The sequence below is a fragment of the Suncus etruscus genome, chromosome 4 (genome assembly GCF_024139225.1).
Source record: "Suncus etruscus isolate mSunEtr1 chromosome 4, mSunEtr1.pri.cur, whole genome shotgun sequence".
Lineage (NCBI taxonomy): Eukaryota > Metazoa > Chordata > Mammalia > Eulipotyphla > Soricidae > Suncus > Suncus etruscus.
Window position 1 is genome coordinate 16,043,754 of NC_064851.1, and position 20,113 is coordinate 16,063,866.

Sequence of the window (20,113 nt, forward strand, 5' to 3'; positions counted from 1 at the left end):
TTCTGCATGAACACCTTTCCTCCATGCTATCTCTCTGGCCCACCCTCCACCTTCTTCACTGTGTACCTGTGCTTGCTACCATACTGTTTCTGAGAAGTCCCCACTCAAAGACATTTCCTGATATGGGACTGCTGGGAGTCGTTTTGCAGATTCCAGAAGGCCAAATCACAACCAAAAGTGGTTGTCCCAGATTCAACACCCTCCCCCCTTTGTTTTTCTTAGATGTAGTCCATAACAGCTACAACTCTTTTTGAATATACTTTTATATAGTGACAATTTTGCCCCCCCCCAAAATAGAATGGCTTTCTAGGGGGCTTGGGGAGTTGCTGGGGTGTGTGTAGGTAAGAGGGCCTGAGTTTGATGTCTGATCCCAGCATCAGAAAAAATAGTTCCCTTTTGGAAGGCATATTTTTCTCCGTTCAACTGAGGACATTAGTTCAGGTCCCTGCCACTGCTTCACTTGTCAGCCCAGGGCTAATGCTGTCAGGGAAATAAGTAAAATAGGACTCTGTAATCTGGTAAAAAGACTAAGCTAATGTTCCAGGAAGTGCTTTGTATTCTTGGAAAGTAAATTAACTCCCCAGCTCCACTTTGAGGGCCAAGTCTTTTAATTATCATTTTCTTTCTGATTTAGAATTCTCAGCCTCTGCAGTTCAGGCTAAGGATACAGCTTCTTAATCTGGTGGTTCAGTAACATCTGGAGTTAATCTTATTTTTCTGGTTTTTGCTTTTGGGCCACACCGGGAGGTACTCAGGCATTATTTCTGGTACTGAGTTCAGAGATTACTCCTGGTGGGCTCAGGACTATATGATTTGCTAGGAATTGAAACTAAATTGGCTTCATGTAAGGTAAATGCCCTACCCCACTTGTGCTATCATTTTGACCCCAAGAGTTACTATTTAATTTGAACATTAGAACGTAGGATCACACCTCATGTGCTGCTTAGGGCTACCCCTCCACTCTGTGCTTGGGAGTGGTCACTCCTGGTAGTGCTTGGGGGACAATATCCTGAACCAAATGTAATCTACATGCAAGGCAAGATATTAATCTCAGGGGCCGGAGAGATAGCATGGAGGTAAGGTGTTTGCCTTGCATGCAGAAGGTCGGTGGTCCCCCTCCCAGCCTTCCAGAAGCGATTTCTGAGCCAGAGAGCCAGGAGCACCGCCGAGTGGTGACCCAAAAACAAACAAAAAAAAAAGATATATTAATCTCATTTAGATCACTCCTTAATTATTTTGATTTGGGGGGAACCACACCTACCTGTGCCTCAGGAATTACTCCTCATAACATTTTGGATGACTGTAAGTGGTGGCAGGAATCATTTGAACCTGGTTAAAGCCATGTGCAAAGCCGACTTCCTCCCTGCTGAACTATCTCTCTCTCCAGTTCCTGTTTTCTTTCTTGAGAAATACTGAAGAACCCAGGCATGGTGGACTAACAGTTTCACCATCATTGCTCTTGCATCAAGGAGGTGTAAGGAACAAGCCTATCGTGCAGTGAACACAGGGTATCTTCCCTGAATGATCTGGGATCTGACCCTTACTATAGGAAGCATTATCTTTGGGGTCAGAATGATAGTATAGTGCAGGAGTCCTCAAATTTTTAAACAGGGGGCCAGTTCACTGTCCTTCAGACTGTTGGAGGGCCCAGATTATAGTAAAAACAAAAATTATGAACAAATTTCTATGCACACCTGCATATATCTTATTTAGAAGTGAAGAAACAAAATGGAAATAAATACAATATGTGGCCCGCGGGCCGTAGTTTGAAGACCCCTGGTATAGTGGGTAGGAAGTTTGCTTTGCACACAGCCAACCCAGGTTCGATCTCCAGCATCCCATATGATTCCCGAGCCCACCAGGAGTGATTCTTGAGTGCAGAGTCAGAAATACACCTGACCAAATGTGGCCTCCTCCCCACAAAAAAGGGAAGCAATTATATTTGTACCTGAGGGAAGGAGGAAGAGGGCCGAGGTGAGACTTATTTGGGCACCTCCTATCTTTGCCTCTTTTCTGCTTTTTCCCTAAGGTGGTCCCACCTTCCAAGAGCCCTCAGAGGAAGTCTGGAGCAATAAACACAGCGGTGTTTGCCTTGCAAGTGGACTACCCGGGTTCAACCTCGGCATCCCATAGGCAGAGTTTGAGTTTGCCAGGAGTGTTTCTGAGATCAAAGCCAGGAGTAACCTCTGAGCATTAACGGGTATGATCCAAAATAAAAATAGAGACTTGTCTTCTCGCTGCCCTTCCTCTTCCTCCTCTTCTTCCTCCTCCTCCCCCTCCTCTCTTCCTCGTCCTCTTCTTCTGCTCCTCCTTCCTTCTCCTCTTTCCTTCTCCTCTTCTTCTCCCTTCTCCTCCCTCTTCCTCTCTCTGCTTTTTTATTCTCCCTTCTCCTCCTTCCTCCTCTTCTCTTCCTCTTCTGCTCCTCCTTCCTCCTCCTCTTCCTTCTCTGCATTCTTCTTCTCCCTTCTTCTCCTTCTTCTCCTCTTCTTCTGCTCCTCCTTCCTTCTCCTCTTTCCTTCTCTTCTTCTCCCCTTCTCCTCCTATTCCTCTTCTGCTATCTTATTCTCCCTTTTCCTCCTCCTCCTCCTCCTCTCTTCCTCTTCTGCTCTCCTTCCTCCTCCTTCTATTCCTCTTCTGCTATCTTATTCTCCCTTCTCCTCCCTTCCTCCTCTCTTCCTCCTCTTTCTGCTCCTCCTTCCTTCTCCTCTTTCCCTTCTCTTCTTCTCCCTTCTCCTCCTCTTCCTCTTCTGCTTTATTATTCTCCCTTTTCCTCCTCCTTCCTCCTCCTCTCTTCCTCTTCTGCTCCTCCTTCCTCACTCCTCTTCCTTCTCCTCCTCTTCCTCTTCTGCTTTCTTATTCTCCCTTCTCCTCCTTCCTCCTCTCTTCCTCTTCTGCTCCTCCTTCCTTCTTCTCTTTCCTTCTCCTCCTCTTCTTCTTCTCCCTTCTCCTCCTCTTCCTCTTCTGCTTTCTTCTCCTCCTTCCTCCTCCTCTTCCTTCTCCTCCTCTTCTTCTTCCTCTTCTCCTTTTCTCCTCCTCCTCTTCTTCCTCTTCTTCTCCCTTCTTTTCCCTTTTTCTTCTCCCTTCTCCTTCTCCTTCCTCCTCCCCCCACTCCTTCTTCCTCCTCTAAGGTCCCTCAGCAGCATCCTCTGCCGGGAAGCCCAAAACTTCCCTCCAGGCCCTCCGGGAGCCTCTGGACCGCCCTTGGGCGCGGTCGCCTAGGCGACGGCACCACTTCCGGGAGGGCGGGGCGCCCGAAAAAAAAAAAAAAAAAAAAAAAAAAAAAAAAAACAAAAATAAAAATAATTTTCTGGGGCCAGAGAGTTAGCATGGAGGTAGGGCGTTTCCCTTTCATACAGAAGAATGTGGTTTGAATTCCAGTGTCCCATATGGCCCTCTAAGTCTGCCAGGTGTAACCCCTGAGCGCTGCCAGGTGTGACCAAAAAAACAAAAAAAATTTTTTTCTTTTTCTGTGCAACTTACTTTACTTTTACCCTAAAACTTACTCTAACGGGGCTGGAGAGATAGTACAACGTTAGGGCATTTGCCTTGAAGGTGGCTGACCTGGGACAGACCTGGTTTGATCCCCAACATCCCAGATGCCCCATCTCTCCCCTCCCCAGCCTGCCAGGAGCAATTTTGGAGCACAGAGCCAGAAGGAACACCTGAGCACGCTGGGTGTGACCCAACCCCCCCTCAAAAAAAAAAAAAGTACCCAAAAATACTTACTCTAACAGCTTATGTAGACAGCTAAACTACCAAGATTAGTAAGATTTGCTACTGGGGCAAAGCCAGTATGGTGAGTATGGCATTGACCTTTCACGCAGCACACCTGGGTTTCAATCACTAGCATCCTTGCCTGGAGTGATTTCTGAGCCAGGTGTAACCCCTGAGCATCGCTGAGTGTGGCCCAAAAACCAAAACCCCAGGAAAAAAAATTGTGTTGCTAATTCTAATCATGAAGGGTCGTGCACCCAACTACACACCTTAGGAATTACTGAATGCGTTTAGCTATTCCCTGTAGCAAGCTGTATCCCATTGGCGCCATCTGCTGCCCAGAGAAGGAATTCTCACTTCAATCTTTTAGTTGGATGGGGCCCAAGTTGGATTGACTGGTTTGAGCATAGGAAAAATCCCCACAGGGTTTAGGACTAAGTAAACAAGCGTCCATGGTTCAAGGTTTTTTGTTTGTTGTTTTGGGGCCACACCTGGTGATGCTCAGGGGTTACTCCTGGCTTGGGAGACCATATGGGACGCCGGGGAGTGAACGCCAGTCCATCCTAGGTTAGTGTAGCAAAACAAACGCCCCTACCTCTTGTGCCACTGCTCCAGCCTATGGTTTGCTTATATCGTGAATTGGTAATTATGGGATCGGCACAGTAGTAAAGCAGGGCTCTTAAATATTTATATTTTGTGGGGGCCAGAATAGAACAGCAAGTAAGAGTGTTTGCATGCCACCAAGCAGTGCTCAATCCCTGGTATCTCATATGTTCCCAGAGCACTTCTGGGGTGTGACCCAAAAATAAACAGCTTATATTTTGTGATGTTTAGGTGTCAACCAGGCCAGCCATCTAAATGCAAGGTAAGCAATTACCTTACAGTTCTATTTCTCTGGTCGCTCCCCCCAATTCATTCTATTGGGGGGGGGGTGTGTTTGGGTAACCAAACAGGGGCTAGAATGATTATACAAGCAGCTAGGGCAACTTGCCTTGCATGCTGCTGACCTATGACAAACCCCAGCAACATCTATGGTCCTGAGCCCACCAGGAGTGATTCCTGAGGTGCACAGCTAGGAATAACCTCTGGGTCTGCCCAAGAAACTTCCCCTCAAAAACAAAACCCACAATAGGGGCTGGGGCAATAGTGCATTTGACTTGAACATGGCCAACCCAGGACGAACCTAGGTTCTATGCTCTACATCCCACTATGGTTCCCGAGCCTATCAGAAGTGACTTCCTGAGTGCCGCGGGTTTGACTCCCCCCCAAAAAAAAGCCCACAATAAACTTTAGTTTCCCCCAATCTTTTACCTCTCTACCTTTTTTTTAATTTCCTTCCAGGAAGCTGTTAAGAGCAAATGTCTATGCTTATTTTCTAAGGGACCCAAACATAAGAAGTCTTTTCTTAGTGTCATGAAGTCACAAAATAAAGTACTATTTATGTGCTAGGTATCTGAAAGTGTGTGAAATTCTTCATTGAATACACAAGGATAGCAAAAGTTATCCAACAATAAACAACGAATTTTAAAGGTGCTCCAATTTACCCAAACTTTAATAAGAACCTCTATACACATGGTAACTGCCTATTGTAAATGCAAAACATTTAAATTAAAAAATTTGGAAGTCAAAATATCATGTGAGGGGCTGGAGAAATAGCGCAGTGGTGGGGTGTTTGTCTTGCATGCACAAGGATGGTGGCTAATTCCGGCATCTCATGATATGGTTCCCAGAGCGATGCTGATTCTTGTGAAGCATGCTGGTATTGATGGTTCACCAAAGCATCCAATGTTCTATCTACACTCACTTCATCTACTGGGTGAAGCTTTTCAAAGTGCCCATGGTCAGGGCCAGAAGAGAGATAGGGCATTTGCCTTGCACCCGGCCAACCCCATGGTCACCCCAAGCCTGCCAGGAGTGATTTTTGAGTGTAGAGCCAGGAGTAACCCCTGAGCACCACGGGTCACTCAAAACAAAACAAAGCAAAGCAAACTAAAGTACACAGGGTAGGCCAGAGATAGTATAGCACCTGCCTTATACACAAGCTGACTTGGACTCAATCTCTGGCATCCCTTATAGTTCCCCTGAGAACTGCTTGACTTGCAGAGCTGGGTGTTGCCCCAGGGAACAAAAACAAACAAACAAAAACAACAACCACAAAAAAAAACCAAGGAGAAAAAAAAAAAGAAAAAGATCCTTGGCATCCCATATGGTCCCTGAGCATGCTAGGAGTGATTTCTGAGCAGAGCCAGGTATGAGCCTGAGCACAGCTGTGCATGCGCCCCCTCCAATTTTTTTTTTTCAATTGGAACTTAAGTATATCAGGGCTGAAGAGCACTCAAAGGGTTGAGGTACATGGAGATGCATGTCTGATCACCAGCACCATAAAAAGTCCCCTGCGTACTGAAGGAGTGACCCCAAAATACCAATCTGGGAATTGGTTCTAAATCAGTACCCCACAAAACATGAAAAAAAAAAACCCTAAAAAAGTATATTGAAGATCATTCAAGTGTGTTATAGAGATTTTCTTCTAAGTTATGAGAATTCTATTAGGAAAGAGGTGCCTGTTCGGCATGACCAATCCAGGTGGAACCCTGGTCCCCTCTATGGTCCCTGACCTCTCACCTCTAGCTAGGGTGTTGTCCCCCAAAAAAAGATAGAAGGGAAAAATGCAGAGCCCAAGACAGTGCCATGGCAGAGACAATAGCTCATGGTTCTCTGAACCACCAGTCACATTTTCCCAGAAGATACCCCCAAAAGAAAAGTCAAAGACTCATAGATTCTATAAGGTAACCAAAATATAATCAGCTGTCTGTCTCTTGGAGTAGAGCTCTCCCAAGCTCCTGTTCAATGATCCTAAAATGACTATTAAGACAGAAACAGCACAGGAATAAGGATTATGACTAATTAGATTCTGCATCATTATTTTCCATGTTGGACTCCTCAGGAAGCTGTCGATTGTACTTGCCAGTAACTACAGGTACATTGAAAGGCTTTAGTTCTTCTTTTAGTCTGGGGGCAGAAAAAAAAGAGTTAACAGGGTTATTTATTAATTGGGTTGTGGGTAATTTTCTTTTGGGGTGCTTGGTTGTGGGTCTGTATGAAATGACAGGATCAAACCAGATCCTGTCCCTATGCAAAGTAAATCCCCCTTAACACCATGTATTATTACTTCCCTGGTCCCATACCAGGACAATTTGTTGAAAACTTCCGTAATGGTCACAACCCCCACATTTTAGGAAGTATAAAAAAGGCCCCCACCCAAAGATAGCTTGCCTTGCTTACAATCAATCCAGGTTTTATCCCTGGTTCTACACAGGTTTCTTGAGCCCTGCTGGGTGGAATGCCCGGACTAAAGCCCCCAACACCCCACCAGGTGTGACTCCACAAATAAAAAAAAAAATAAGGGAGGTAGAATTTAAAGTCTTTGAGCTCTCAACAACAGTGCCCTGGGACACAACTTGGGCTTTCTTCGTGCAAAAGCCTTGGTTCAGAACATCTCTCCAATCCTAAAATTGGTTTGGGGAGATGGCTCACTCAAGGGCATCATACTTTTCATGTGGGAGCCCCAGGTTCAAACCCCTAAGCAGGTGAAAACAATCCCTTAATATATGCCCATTCTTATACTCAAGGATAAAAGGGGCACAAATAAACTCACAAACCAACTCAGGATATCCTTAAACCACGGGCATAATCCATATAATTTAAAATCTAAGATTTTTTCAGGCTTCTTTAGATTCAGAATAACCAAGTTGGGCCCAGAGAAATAGCACAAAATGTAGGGAATCAAACTCGGTTTGTTGGGCCCGGAGAGATAGCACAGCGGTGTTTGCCTTGCAAGCAGCAGATCCAGGACCAAAGGTGGTTGATTCGAATCCTGGTGTCCCATATGATCCCCCCGTGCCTGCCAGGAGCTATTTCTGAGCAGACAGCCAGGGAGTAATCCCTGGGCCGGATGTGGCCCAAAAAAACAAAACAAAACAAAAAAAATAACCAAGTCAATTTCATTTCTCCCCTCCAAAACAAAAAACAGAAAGAAGGACCAAAAAAATTAGGGCTGAAGGGGGTAAAATGCTGGTGCTTGCCTTGCATGAAGCAGAAACATTGCCTGGCACCCCATTTAGTCCCCCGAGGACTGCCAAGACCTTAGAAAAGAACCTGGGACGGAGAGATAGCACAAACAGCCGATCCAGGACCAAAGGTGGTTGGTTCAAATCCCGGTGTCCCATATGGTCCCCCGGTGCCTGCCAGGAAGCTATTTCTGAGCAGACAGCCAGGAGTAAACCCTGAGCAACGCCGGGTTTGTGGCCAAACCCCCCCCCCCCCCAAAAAAAGAAAAGAAACCAGAAGTAAACCCTAAACACAGCTGGATATAGCAATCCAAGCCAAGTACTAACTTCCCTCAACCACCAACACACACCACACACACACACACACACACACACTGTAAAATAAAAATCATTTTACCTCTGTTTCCTTCTGCTGTGTTTCTCCCTTCATGGAAAAGAAAAAAAAGATTTATTGAAAGCAAAGCTAGATGATTAATGCCACATATTTCCCCCCTAAGACAAAAATTGGGCAACTATTCACACCTATTCCCATGGGGGTGGGATGTGAAGAAGTCAGAGTCTCTCTCTCTCTCTCCCTCCCCCTCCCTTTCTCAGGGGTTACTCCTGGCTTGGGGGGACCCATATGTGGAAGCTGGGGGGATTGAACCACGGTTAGTCCTAAGCTAGAGCAGGCAAGGCAGATGCCTTACCGCTTGCGCTCCGACCCCCTTCCCACAATATTTTCATTCTTGAAAGTATCGAAGATCTGGGCATCAGGACAGACCCAGACCTGCCCCTGGCATGCACCTACCAAGTACAACTGGCGCAGATATCTTCTTCGGATCCACAACATCCGCTCCTTGAGGTTTTGTGCACAGTCAGCAGGGTTCGCACACCCCTCCGCCTCCGGACCGCACCGAACCCAGGACTCCTCATGTTTCACAGTCTGGTTCCTGCCGTGAGATGAATAATCCAACGGAAGCGAAGCGGGCTTGGTATTAGGGTCCAGAGTCAAAGTTCTAAGGTTCTTGATCAAACCATCTGCAAAAACTGCAGAAGCATCTGAAAGAAATAAAAAGTCAGGGCGGGGAGTAGCATGGAGGTAAGGCATTTGCCTTGATGCAGAAGGTCATGGATGGGATGTGGGATTCGAACCACCATCTTCTGCATGCAAGGAAACACCCTACCTCCATGCTCTCTCTCCCAGCCCTTGCATTCAAAAAAACAAAACAAACAAACTCCCTAAAGAACCCACTCAAGAGATATGGCTGAGTGTGGCAAGTCTTTTGTTTGTTTTTTGGGTCACACCCGGCAGTGCTCAGGGTTACTCCTGGCTTCATGCTCAGAAATTGCTCTGGTAGGCACGGGGGACCATATGGGGACGCCAGGTTTTGAACCAATGACCTTCTGCATGAAAGGCAAACGCCCTTACCTCCATGCTATCTCTCTGGCCCCTTGTTTGTGAAATTTGACCTTCATTCTATCCCTCGTTACTATTTGTCAATCAACACAACGGTCACTTGAGCATAGACCAGGTAGAAAACTGAGGGCCTCAGCTGTGCTCCTTGGCTGGATTTTAGGATTCTAAGAGGAAAGGTATGCTAGGGCAATTTGGGCATTTAAGTCAGTATTATGGAAGTCAGTGTGTACCTGATTTCAACTTTCTTGAGTTTTGGGAGTGTGGAAGAAAACTATACCTGGCTATGCTCAGGGCTGATCCCTGGTGAAAACTCAAGGAAAACTATGCGGTGCCAGGGATTGAACCCATCTTCCTGCAAGCCAAGTGTTCTGCTTATTATTGCTCTGGCCTGTAGTTCTTGTTTGCTTGTTTGATTTTGGACCACAACCAGCTATGCTCAGGAATCACTCTTTGTCAGGCTTGGGGACTATGTAGGCTGCTGGGGATCAAACCCAGGTAAACTATATGCAAGGCAAAAACTTTATCCTGTACTTTCACTCTAGCTCCTGTAGTTTTTTGTTTGTTTGGTTTGGTTTGGTTTGATTTTTGGGTCACACCAGCTGTGCTCAGGACTTACTTCCTGGCTCCTAAACTCAGAAATTGCTCCTGGCAGCAGATGGACCATATGGGATGCTGGATTTGAATCACTGTCTGTTTTGGTTGGCTGTTTGCAAGCAAACGCACTGATGCTGTGCTATATCTCTCTGGCCCTCCCGGTAGTTATTTTTGTTGATATGTTTTGGGGCTATATGGGCAATGCTCAGAGGTCATATCTGCTCTGCTCTCAGCAATCATTCTTGGTGGCTCAGGAGACATAGAGGATGTGAGGGATCAAACCCTGATAGATCATGTGCAAGGCAAGAGCCGACCCACAGGATTATCACTCAGTCCCACCCATTTTGGGGGCTATCTCCATAGTACTCCAAATCACTCCTAGTGGATTAGGGTTCCACAGGACAGCACATAAACTAAGAGGCCCTTCCCAATACTATCTTTCAAGCCCCACCCTAGGATTTTTTCCCCCCAGTTTTTGGGCTACACCTGGTCATGCTGAGGAGATTACTCCTGGCTCTTTGCTCAGAAATCACTCTTAGCAGGGACTGGAGCAATAGCAAAGCAGTAGGGCATTTACCTTGCAAATGGCTGACCCAGGACGGAACTGAATTTAATCCCTGGTGTCCCATATGGTCCCCAACACCAGGAGCTATTTGTGAGCGCTTAGCCAGGAGTAACCCCTGAGTGGTCACTGGGTGTGACCCAAACAAAACAAGAAATCACTTCTGGTGGGCTCTGGGAACAAACAGAATGCCAAGGATGGAACCCTGGTTGCATGCAAGGTAAATGCCTCATCCTCTGTGCTATTTCTCCAGTCGACCCTACATGGTGGACCTTTAAGATTTTCTAGGTAGGGCCCGGAGAGATAGCACTGCGGTGTTTGCCTTGCAAGCAGCCGATCCTGGACCAAAGGTGGTTGGTTCGAATCCCGGTGTCCCATATGGTCCCCCATGCCTGCCAGGAGTAACCCCTGAGCACCGCCAGGTGTGGCCCCCCCAAAAAACAAAAAACAACAACAACAAAAAAAGATTTTCTAGGTAGGGGTCGGAGAGATAACACAGCAGGGTGTTTGCCTCGCATGCAGCCAACCCAGGACAGAGCCCAATTTGATTACCAGCATCCCATATGGACTTGAACCTGCCAGGAGTAATTTCTGAGTGCAAAGCCAGGAGTAGTCCCTGAGGCTGCTGGGTGTGGAAAAAAAAACTTCTAGGTAGGCTTGTTTTTTCTTTCAGGTCAAGAAGGTTTTAAATTATAAGCAACGAGGTGGATCTAGGCCAGGTTCTGGGACCTGACAGGATAGAAGCAAGGGAGATGGTAAGGACTAAATGAGCAATTTTCCAGGAGCCAAATTTGTTTTGTTTTGTTTTTTGGGTCACACCCGGCAGTGCTCATGGGTTAGTCCTAGCTCTATGCTCAGAAATCACCTCTGGCAGGCACAGGGGACCATATGGGATGCCGGAATTTGAACCACCATCCTTCTGCATGAAAGGCAGACGCCTTACATTCATGCTATCTCTCCAGCCCCCACGAGCCAAATTTAAGAAACCAGAAATTTATATTATAGAGCAAATTCACTAGACTTAAAAAACTCATCTGACATAGCACAGCAGGGTAGAGCATTTGACTTGCACGCAGCTGACCCGGGTTCAATCTCCAACATCCCATTTGTGAGTTTGCCAGGAGTAACCCCTGAGCGCCGCCAGGTGTGGCCCAAAAGCAAACCAAAAAAGTGAAGGTTAAGCATCTGAGTATGGACCTTTTTTGGGGGGGTAGGGGACTTTTTGATGAGGGATGTTGGGAGACAATTCTAGAGCTATGCTGACTGTGTTACCCCCCAAAACCTCAACACGGTAGAAATACATGTACTCAGAACTAAGACCAAGTTACCTGAATTATAATAAAATAAAATAAATATTATAAATATAATTGAGGGTTAAACCTCAATTGGCTAAGCGTGGGTTCCTAGAGATCCCCTGAAATATGGGTGTAACACCAAAAGCAAAAAGATCTAAGGTGGGACTAAAACAAGTGAAAGAGTTATTACCCTTGCACAGCAACCCACCAGGGTTCAATCCCAGCATCTCATATGGACCCCAAAAATCTGCCAGGAGTGATTCCTGAGCAGAGCCAGGAGTAACCCCAGAGCACAGCTGGATAGCAATTTCAAAACAGAAACAAGCGAGAAAGACTTGGGGCTGGGGCCGAAGGGATTGCACAGGTAGGGTGTTTACCTTGCACGTGGCCAACACAGGACAGACCCCCGGTTCAAAACCAGCCATCCCCTATGGTCCCCAGAGCCTGCCAGGAGCGGCGTCTGAGAACAGAGCCAGAAGTAACACCTGAGCACCGCTGGGTGTGACAACCCCCCCCCAAAAAAAGACTTGGGGCTTCAGTAGACCAGGGTTTGATCCCCTGCATCTCACACAGTCTGTCCCCCCCAGCGCCATCAGGAGTGATTCTTGAGTAACCCCTGAGCATTACCAGTGTACCCCCCTAAAAAAACCCAAACAACTAAACAATAAAAAGCAAAGAGTGAAGGCAATATAAGGGTTCCCTCAGCACTCCCTGAGCCCCCCTGTAGTCAAGTAGGGGTGAGGACTTACCAGCATCCTGAGAAGATCCCGAAGAGGGCCCACGAGTGGAGTAGGCAGTTGAATCCATGGCAGATTTCCAGAGTCACAGCTTGGAGGAAACCTGGCCTGGAACTCTGGGCTGCAAGCCAATAACTACCGAAGTAACCAGGACGAGAACGAAGGAAGACTGAGTGAAAAAATCCAGGCAGCAGCAAAGGTAGTTAAGGAAAGCACCGGAAATAAGGTGTAGCTAGGTGCACCCTCTTTGAGTCCAGACCCACCTATGGGGTGGCTTATTTGAATGTAAATAGGCAATGATTAAAGGCCCACCTGAAAGAGCCTGTCCTTAGGCTATTTGGATCCACCTCACCTGTTCTGCATTCAAATCTCAAGTCCCGGGTCTGGTTTTTCCCCCCAAGGCTTATTTTTCCCCCCAAGGCTCCCATACTAATCAGCGATCTGGGTTTTTTGTTTGTTTGTTTGCTGCTTTCAAGTTCATCAGGATCTGGCTGCTGGCTTGGAATTAAGTTGTGTCTAAAAAGCTCTTCTCTCTGCCTCACCATCTCCAGCTTCAGAGGAGAATTAAAATGCTAGAAAGAGCTTAATCACTTGTTCCCAGCTTCATTTGATTTATTTATTATTTTTTTTTTTTTTAGTTTTTGGGCCACAACTCGGCCGTGCTCAGGGGTTACTCCTGGCTGTCTGCTCAGAAATAGCTTCTGGCAGGCTCGGGGGACCATATGGGACACCGGGATTCGAACCAACCACCTTTGGTCCTGGATCGACTGCTTGCAAGGCAAACGCCGCTGTGCTATCTCTCCGGGCCCAGCTTCATTTGATTTTAAGTCATTTAATTGCACTTCACGTGTGAGCAACTGAGAACTAAACTGATAAACACTCTGACCATACTCTCCCTCCCCAGCCCTAGCATTGAATTCTGCATAAGGGGAAGAACAAATTCTCTTGTTCTGTTTGTTTTGGAGCCACACCCAGGGATGCCCAAGGCTTCCTCCTGGTTCAGTGCTCTGGGCTAACTCAAGGCAGTGTTTGAGGGGCCACAGGTGGTAATGATAGATCAAATAGACCTGGGTCAGCCTCGTACAAGACAAGCACCCTATTTGCTGTACTAGCATCCAGCCCTAAAAAACTAGCAATGTTTTTTTGTTTCTTTGTGTTTGCTTGGGGGCCAAAACCAGCAGTTCTCAGCTATTCTTTCTTGTTTTGTTTTGGATCACACCTGACTGCCCTCAGGGGTTACTCTTGGCTCTAGGCTCAGAGATCGCTCCAGGCAGGCTCAGGGGTCTATATGGGATTCCGGGAATTGAACCACAGTCCTTCTGCATGCGAGGCAAATGCCCTACCTCCATGATATCTCCAGCCCAACAGCTTTCCCCTCCCCAGCTTTTATTTTTTTCTTTTTTTTTGGGGGGGGGGCATACCCGGCAGTGCTCAGGGGTTACTCCTGGCTGTCTGCTCAGAAATAGCTCCTGGCAGGCACGAGGTGGGGGTGGGGGAACCGACCATATGGGACACCGGGATTCGAACCAACCACCTTTGTTCCTGGATCGGCTGCTTGCAAGGCAAACGTAGCTGTGCTATTTCTCCAGGCCCTAGCTTTTATTTCTGACTCTATTCTTGAATATCATTCTTGGAAGGCTCAGGGAACTACATGGGGTGCTGGGAATAAAACCTGGTTGAAAAGGCAAGGCAGGGGCCGGGCGGTGGCGCTAAAGGTAAGGTGCCTGCCTTGCCTGTGCTAGCCTTCGACGGACCTCGGTTCGATCCCCCGGCATCCCATATGGTCGCCCAAGCCAGGAGCGACTTCTGAGCGCATAGCCAGGAGTAACCCCTGAGTGTCACAGGGTGTGGCCCAAAAACCAAAAAAAAAAAAAAGAAAAGGCAAGGCAAAGGCCCTAAAATTTTGCCTTGCGGGGCCGGGCGGTGGCGCTAAAGGTAAGGTGCCTGCCTTGCCAGCGCTAGCCTTGGATGGACCGCGGTTCGATCCCCCGGTGTCCCATATGGTCCCCCAAGCCAGGAGCAACTTCTGAGCACATAGCCAGGAGTAACCCCTGAGCGTTACCGGGTGTGGCCCAAAAACCAAAAAAAAAAAAAAAAAATTTTTGCCTTGCCTTTTCAATGCGGGTTTTAGGGCCTAAATGCTATGCTATTACTTTGGCCCCCAAATTCGTTTTTGTTTGTTTGTTATTCTTGGGCAACATCCAGCAGTGTTTAGGTCCTACTCTTTTGATCTGTGCTCAGGGATCACTCCTGGCTGGGTTGAGGACCATATAGGATTCTGGGAACTGAACCCAGATTGACTATGTGCAAGGCAATCACCCTACCTGCTGTACTATTAGTCCATCACCCCCATCTTGTTTTTAATAAATGTAAATAAAAGCTAGACTGGAAAGATAATACTGTGAGTAGGGCACTTTTCTTGCATGTAGCCAACTCTGGTTCGATTCTTGGTACTTCATGGATTCCCCAGAGTTATCCCTGAGCATCACAGGGTGTGCCCTCCATCAACCAAAAAAAAAAAAAAAAAAAAAAAAAAGAAAAGAAAAAAGAAAACAAAAGCTGAGGAATGGTCTTGAGAAACATTAGAGAGAGGAGGGGCTGAGATGTTGTCAAAAATAAATCAGAGGGGCCAGAGTGGTGGTGCTAGCAGTAAGTCGTCTGCCTTGCAAATGCTAACCTAGGACAAATTGTCAGTTTGATCCCCCAGTATCCCATATGGTCCCTCCAAGTCAGGAGCGATCTGAGCACAGAGCCAGGAGTAACACCTGAGCATCACTGGGTGTGACCCAAAAACCAAAATAAATAAATAAATAAATAAATAAATCAGAGGGCCAGAGCTGATAATTGCACCTGAGTTTGATCCTTGACATCCCATATGGTCTCCCAAGCACTGCCAGAAATAACTACTGAGCTGCTGGGTGTGGCTCCAAAACAAAAAAGAATTAAACAAACAAACAAACATAGGGGCCAGAGCTATAGCACCACAGATAGGGCATTTGCCTTGCATGCGGCATCCTGAGATGAAGCTGGGTTCAATCCTTTTTTTTTTTTTTTTTTTTTTTTGGTTTTTGGGCCACACCCTGTGACGCTCAGGGGTTACTCCTGGCTATGCGCTCAGAAGTTGCTCCTGGCTTCTTGGGGGACCATATGGGACGCAGGGGGATCGAACCGCGGTCCGTCCTAGGCTAGCGCAGGCAAGGCAGGCACCTTACCTCCAGCGCCACCACCCGGCCCCTGGGTTCAATCCTTGGCATCTCATATGGTCCCCCTGTCTGCTGGGTACAATTCCTGAGCATAGAGCCAGGAACAATCCCTGAGTGCCACCGAGTGTGGCCCAAAAAAACAAAAATAATTATAAATAGGGGCCGGGTGGTGGCGCTGGAGGTAAGGTGCCTGCCTTGCCTGTGCTAGCCTAGGACGGACCTCGGTTCGATCCCCCGGCGCCCCATATGGTCCCCCAAGAAGCCAGGAGCAACTTCTGAGCGCATAGCCAGGAGTAACCCCTGAGTGTCACAAGGTGTGCCCCAAAAACCAAAAAAAAAATTATAAATAAATAAATAAATAAAAAGCATAAACCAGGGCTGGAGAGATAGCACAATGGTAGGGTGTTTGCCTTGCATGCAGCCAACCCAGGAGATGGTGGTTTGATTCCCAGCATCCCATATGGTCTCCTGAGCCTTCCAAGGGCAACTTCTGAGTGAAGAGCTGAGAGTAACCCCTCCAAAAAACAAAAACAAAAAAAACATAAACCAGTGTCCCAGGGTTATTTTGGTGGCCATTACACAGTACCTGGGCAGTTAGGACAGCTCATGTTAGGCCCCAATGCCCAACCATATCACCAGAGCTCTGAGGAATAATAACTTCTCTCCAACTATGCCTGCAACTGGTCTCCCTTCTGCCCTGGAACCAACTGGTCCTGCAGCAGAGGTCAAAGGCTTAAAACAGCAAGGGGCCGGAGAGATAGCATGGAGGTAAGGCGTTTGCCTTTCATGCAGAAGGTCATCAGTTTGAATCCTGGCATCCCATATGGTCCCCCGAACCTGCCAGGATTTCTGAGTGTGGATCCAGGAATAACCCCTGAGCACTGCCAAGTGTGACCAAACAAACAAACAGCAAAACTCAGCATGCACAGTGCAGAGAATTACTTCAGAGGGTGGGTGGGTGTTCATACAGTCGATAAGTGAGGCCAGAGAGATAGCACAGTGGTAGGGCGTTTGCCTTAGATCAGTGCTTCTCATTTATTTTATGTCATGCCCCCCTAGGAAGAAGAAAACATTTTTTGCGCCCCCCTTCCTGAGCGACTGTAAATAGTATCTTTATTAAAAATACTTTAACCTGGGGGCCGGGCGGTGGCGCTAAAGGTAAGGTGTCTGCCTTGCCAGCGCTAGCCTAGGACGGACCGCGGTTCGATCTCCCGGTGTCCCATATGGTCCCCCAAGCCAGGAGCGACTTCTGAGCACATAGCCAGGAATAACCCCTGAGCGTCAAACGGGTGTGGCCCCCCAAAAAAAACAAAAAACAAAAAAAATTAAAAAAAAATACTTTAACCTGTAAAACAAAAATATATAAAATAACTTGAGCTGATTATTTCATCAGAGGTGATGTCTGGATGAATGGCTACAATGAGCACGTTTTGCAAAGCTTAGCTTTTCGAAGTAGGGTTGAAGCAGGATACAGCAACTCTCAGCTCCAGAGACATACAGAGACATAAACATGGGGCTTAACTTGTTTTGACAGTGTTTGCCAAGGTCAAATGCCCCCCCTATAAAGAGCCTCACACCCCCCTGGGGGGGCGCACCCCACTATTTGAGAACCTCTGCCTTAGATGCAGAAGGATGGTGGTTCGAATCCTGGTAACCAATATGGTCCCAGGAGCGATTTCTGAGTGTAGAGCTAGGAGTAACCCCTGAGCACTACCTGATGTGACCCCAAAACAAAACAAAACAAAGCAAAAAACAACAACAACAACCAAAACATACAGGGGATAAGTGACCAGGAGTGACCCTGAGCAGAGAGCCAATAGTAAGTCCTGAGTATAGCCACATGTAGCCATCAAACAAAAACATAAACCAGGGACCAGGCCGATATAACACAGCAGATAGGGCTTTGCCTTGCACGCAGCTGCCAGGTTCAATCCCCAACATCCCATCTGGTCCCCTGAACCTGCTAGGAGTGATTCTTGAGCACAGAGTGGGGAGCAACCCTCCTTGAGTACCTTTGGGTGTGGCCCCCCAAAACAAACAAAAAACCCACCCCAAACCAAAGAAGTCAATGATTCTCCTTGAATAAGTGAACCCACAGTTATGTAAAGTAGAATAAAAAAATATAAGCACGATGGGGCCGGAGAGATAGCATGGAGGTAAGGCGTTTGCCTTTCATGCAGAAGGTCATCGGTTCGAATCCCAGCGTCCCATATGGTCCCCCATGCCTGCCAGGAGCAATTTCTGAGCATGGAGCCAGGAATAACCCCTGAGCACTGCCGGGTGTGACCCAAAAATCACAAAAAATAAATAAATAAATAAAAATAAGCACGGGGGGGGGGTGGGTGGGTGTGTGTGGGACAGAGCAGTAGCGCAGGCAGTAGGGCGTTTGCCTTACATGCGCTAACCTAGGACAGACCACGGTTCGATCCCCCAGCGTCCCATATGGATCCCCAAGCCAGGAGCGATTTCTGATCACATAACTAGGAGTAACCCCTGAGTGTCATCGGGTGTGGCCCAAATACAAAACAAAAATAATAATAATTGGGGCCTGAGATATAGCACAACTGTAGGACGTTGCCTTGCATGCAGCTGACCCAGAACAGAGGTGATTTAAATTCTGAATCCCCGAATCCCATATGGTCCCCCAAACCTGCCAGGGGTGATTTCTGAGTGCAGACCAGGAGTAATCCATGAGCATCGCTGGTTGTGGCCTCAGATAAAATATCCTAAAAATTCTGTCTCCTCTCTCTTTTTTTTATCTCTCTCTCATCTCTCAGGGTAGAGGATCAAACCTGGAACAGCCATGTGCAAGGCAAGTGCTATACTTGTTGTATCTCTCTGTCCCCACTACTCAAATTTTAAAAATAAAAATTTTTTAATCAAAAAAAATTTTTTTAATCACTCAAATTTTAAACTCATTGGTATTGGCCACCACATCCATTGATTGCTCAGGGGCCCCTTCCAGTGAGTGGTGCTGTGAATTGAACCTGGGTTTAGCTATATTTGAGCTATTGACTCCTTTGAGCACATTAACTCCTGTACTATAATTCTCTGGCTCCCTAAGAAAGTTCTTTAACGCTAGGTTAAAGACTTTATAGAGGGGAGGAGTGGAAGGAAGACTTTCTAGATTGAATCAGAAAGATCATAGTGGAGTTGGGGTCAGAGGTATAGCACTGAGGGCATACAGCCAAACCCAGGGCTAATCCCTGGCACCACATACAGCCCTCTGAGCACTGCCAGGGATCACTCATGATCACAGGGCCAGGAATAACTCCTGAGTATCCTGCCTATGTCCCCCTCGTTCATCCACTTCCAAGGGAATGGTAGATAGTAAAGAGGTTATGTTGCTTGCTTTGCAAGTGATGCATACAGATGTGACCCCAAATGTAGTCCCTCAAACACTGAGGTCGGAGCGGTGGTGCAAGCAGTAGGGCATCTGCCTTGCACGTGCTTATCTAGGACAGACTGCGACTCGATTCCTCTGCGTCCCATATGGTCCTCCAAGCCAGGAGTGTTTTCTGACCGCATAGCCAGGAGTAACCCCTGAGCGTCACCAGGTGTGGTCCAAAAACCAACCAAACAAACAAAAACACTGCAAGAGTGATCCTGAGCACCAGAGTGTGGTCCAATATTGCTCCCCCAATATAGGTGCCTCCTATATATATGTATAGGTGCCTCCTGGCAAATATGAGAAACTGTAGATTAGAGACAGCAATTTTTTGTTCGTTTTTTTGGGTCATACCCAGTGGCGCTCAGGGGTTACTCCTGATTCTGCACTCCTGGCAGGCTTAGGGGACCGTATGGGATGCTGGGAATTAAACCCAGGTCTGTCCCAGGTCCACCGATCCCATGCAAGGCAAACACCCTGCCGCTGTGTTATCACTCGGGCCCTAGGGACAGCATTTTGACTAGATGATATAAAACAACAAGGTTGAATAGCAACCTGGGCAAGCTTCATCAACGCTTAGCTCACAGCCTTGAAGTTAACAGGTTAAACAGGGACCCCTTTCCAGGGGCAAACTTGAGCTTTTCTTTTTTCTTTTTTCTTTTTGTTTTTGGGTCACTCAGGGGTTACTCCTAGCTCTGGCAGGCTCTGGGGACCAAATGGGATGCCGGGATTCGAACCACCGTCCTTCTGCATGCAAGGCAAACTTGCCTTACTTCCATGTTATCTTTCCAGCCCTAAAATTGAGCTTTTTCAAAGTTAGATCTTTGCTCCAGTCATCTTCCTGGAGAGAATGGAGGGTGGGAGCTGGGGAGAGAGAGGAGAGAGAGAACAGAGAGGAGAGCCCCCTTCCCCCCAAGCACAGCGGTAGGGCATTTATTTGCCTTGCACTCAGCCAATCCAGAACCCCAGGATCCCATCTAGTCAATGGAAATGATAGAATTCAGTGGGAAAATCCTCCAGCCTGGAATCCCCAGTCTTTTCACCTCCAATTGCTGGGAAGAGCAATTCACACTTGATTCAGTGACAGCTTGCAAGTTTCCCCCCCTGGCCCGTCGCTGCAGTCCCGCCCTCACAGCTTTGCCCGGGTTCGAGCC

At 47.2% G+C, this 20,113-nt stretch overlaps 1 pseudogene; it reads right to left on the reverse strand.

Moving 5' to 3' along the window:
• Positions 1-6,614: 6,614 nt before the first annotated feature.
• Positions 6,615-12,438, reverse strand: LOC126006970 (developmental pluripotency-associated protein 3-like; annotated as a pseudogene).
• Between the last annotated feature and the right edge of the window lie 7,675 nt (positions 12,439-20,113).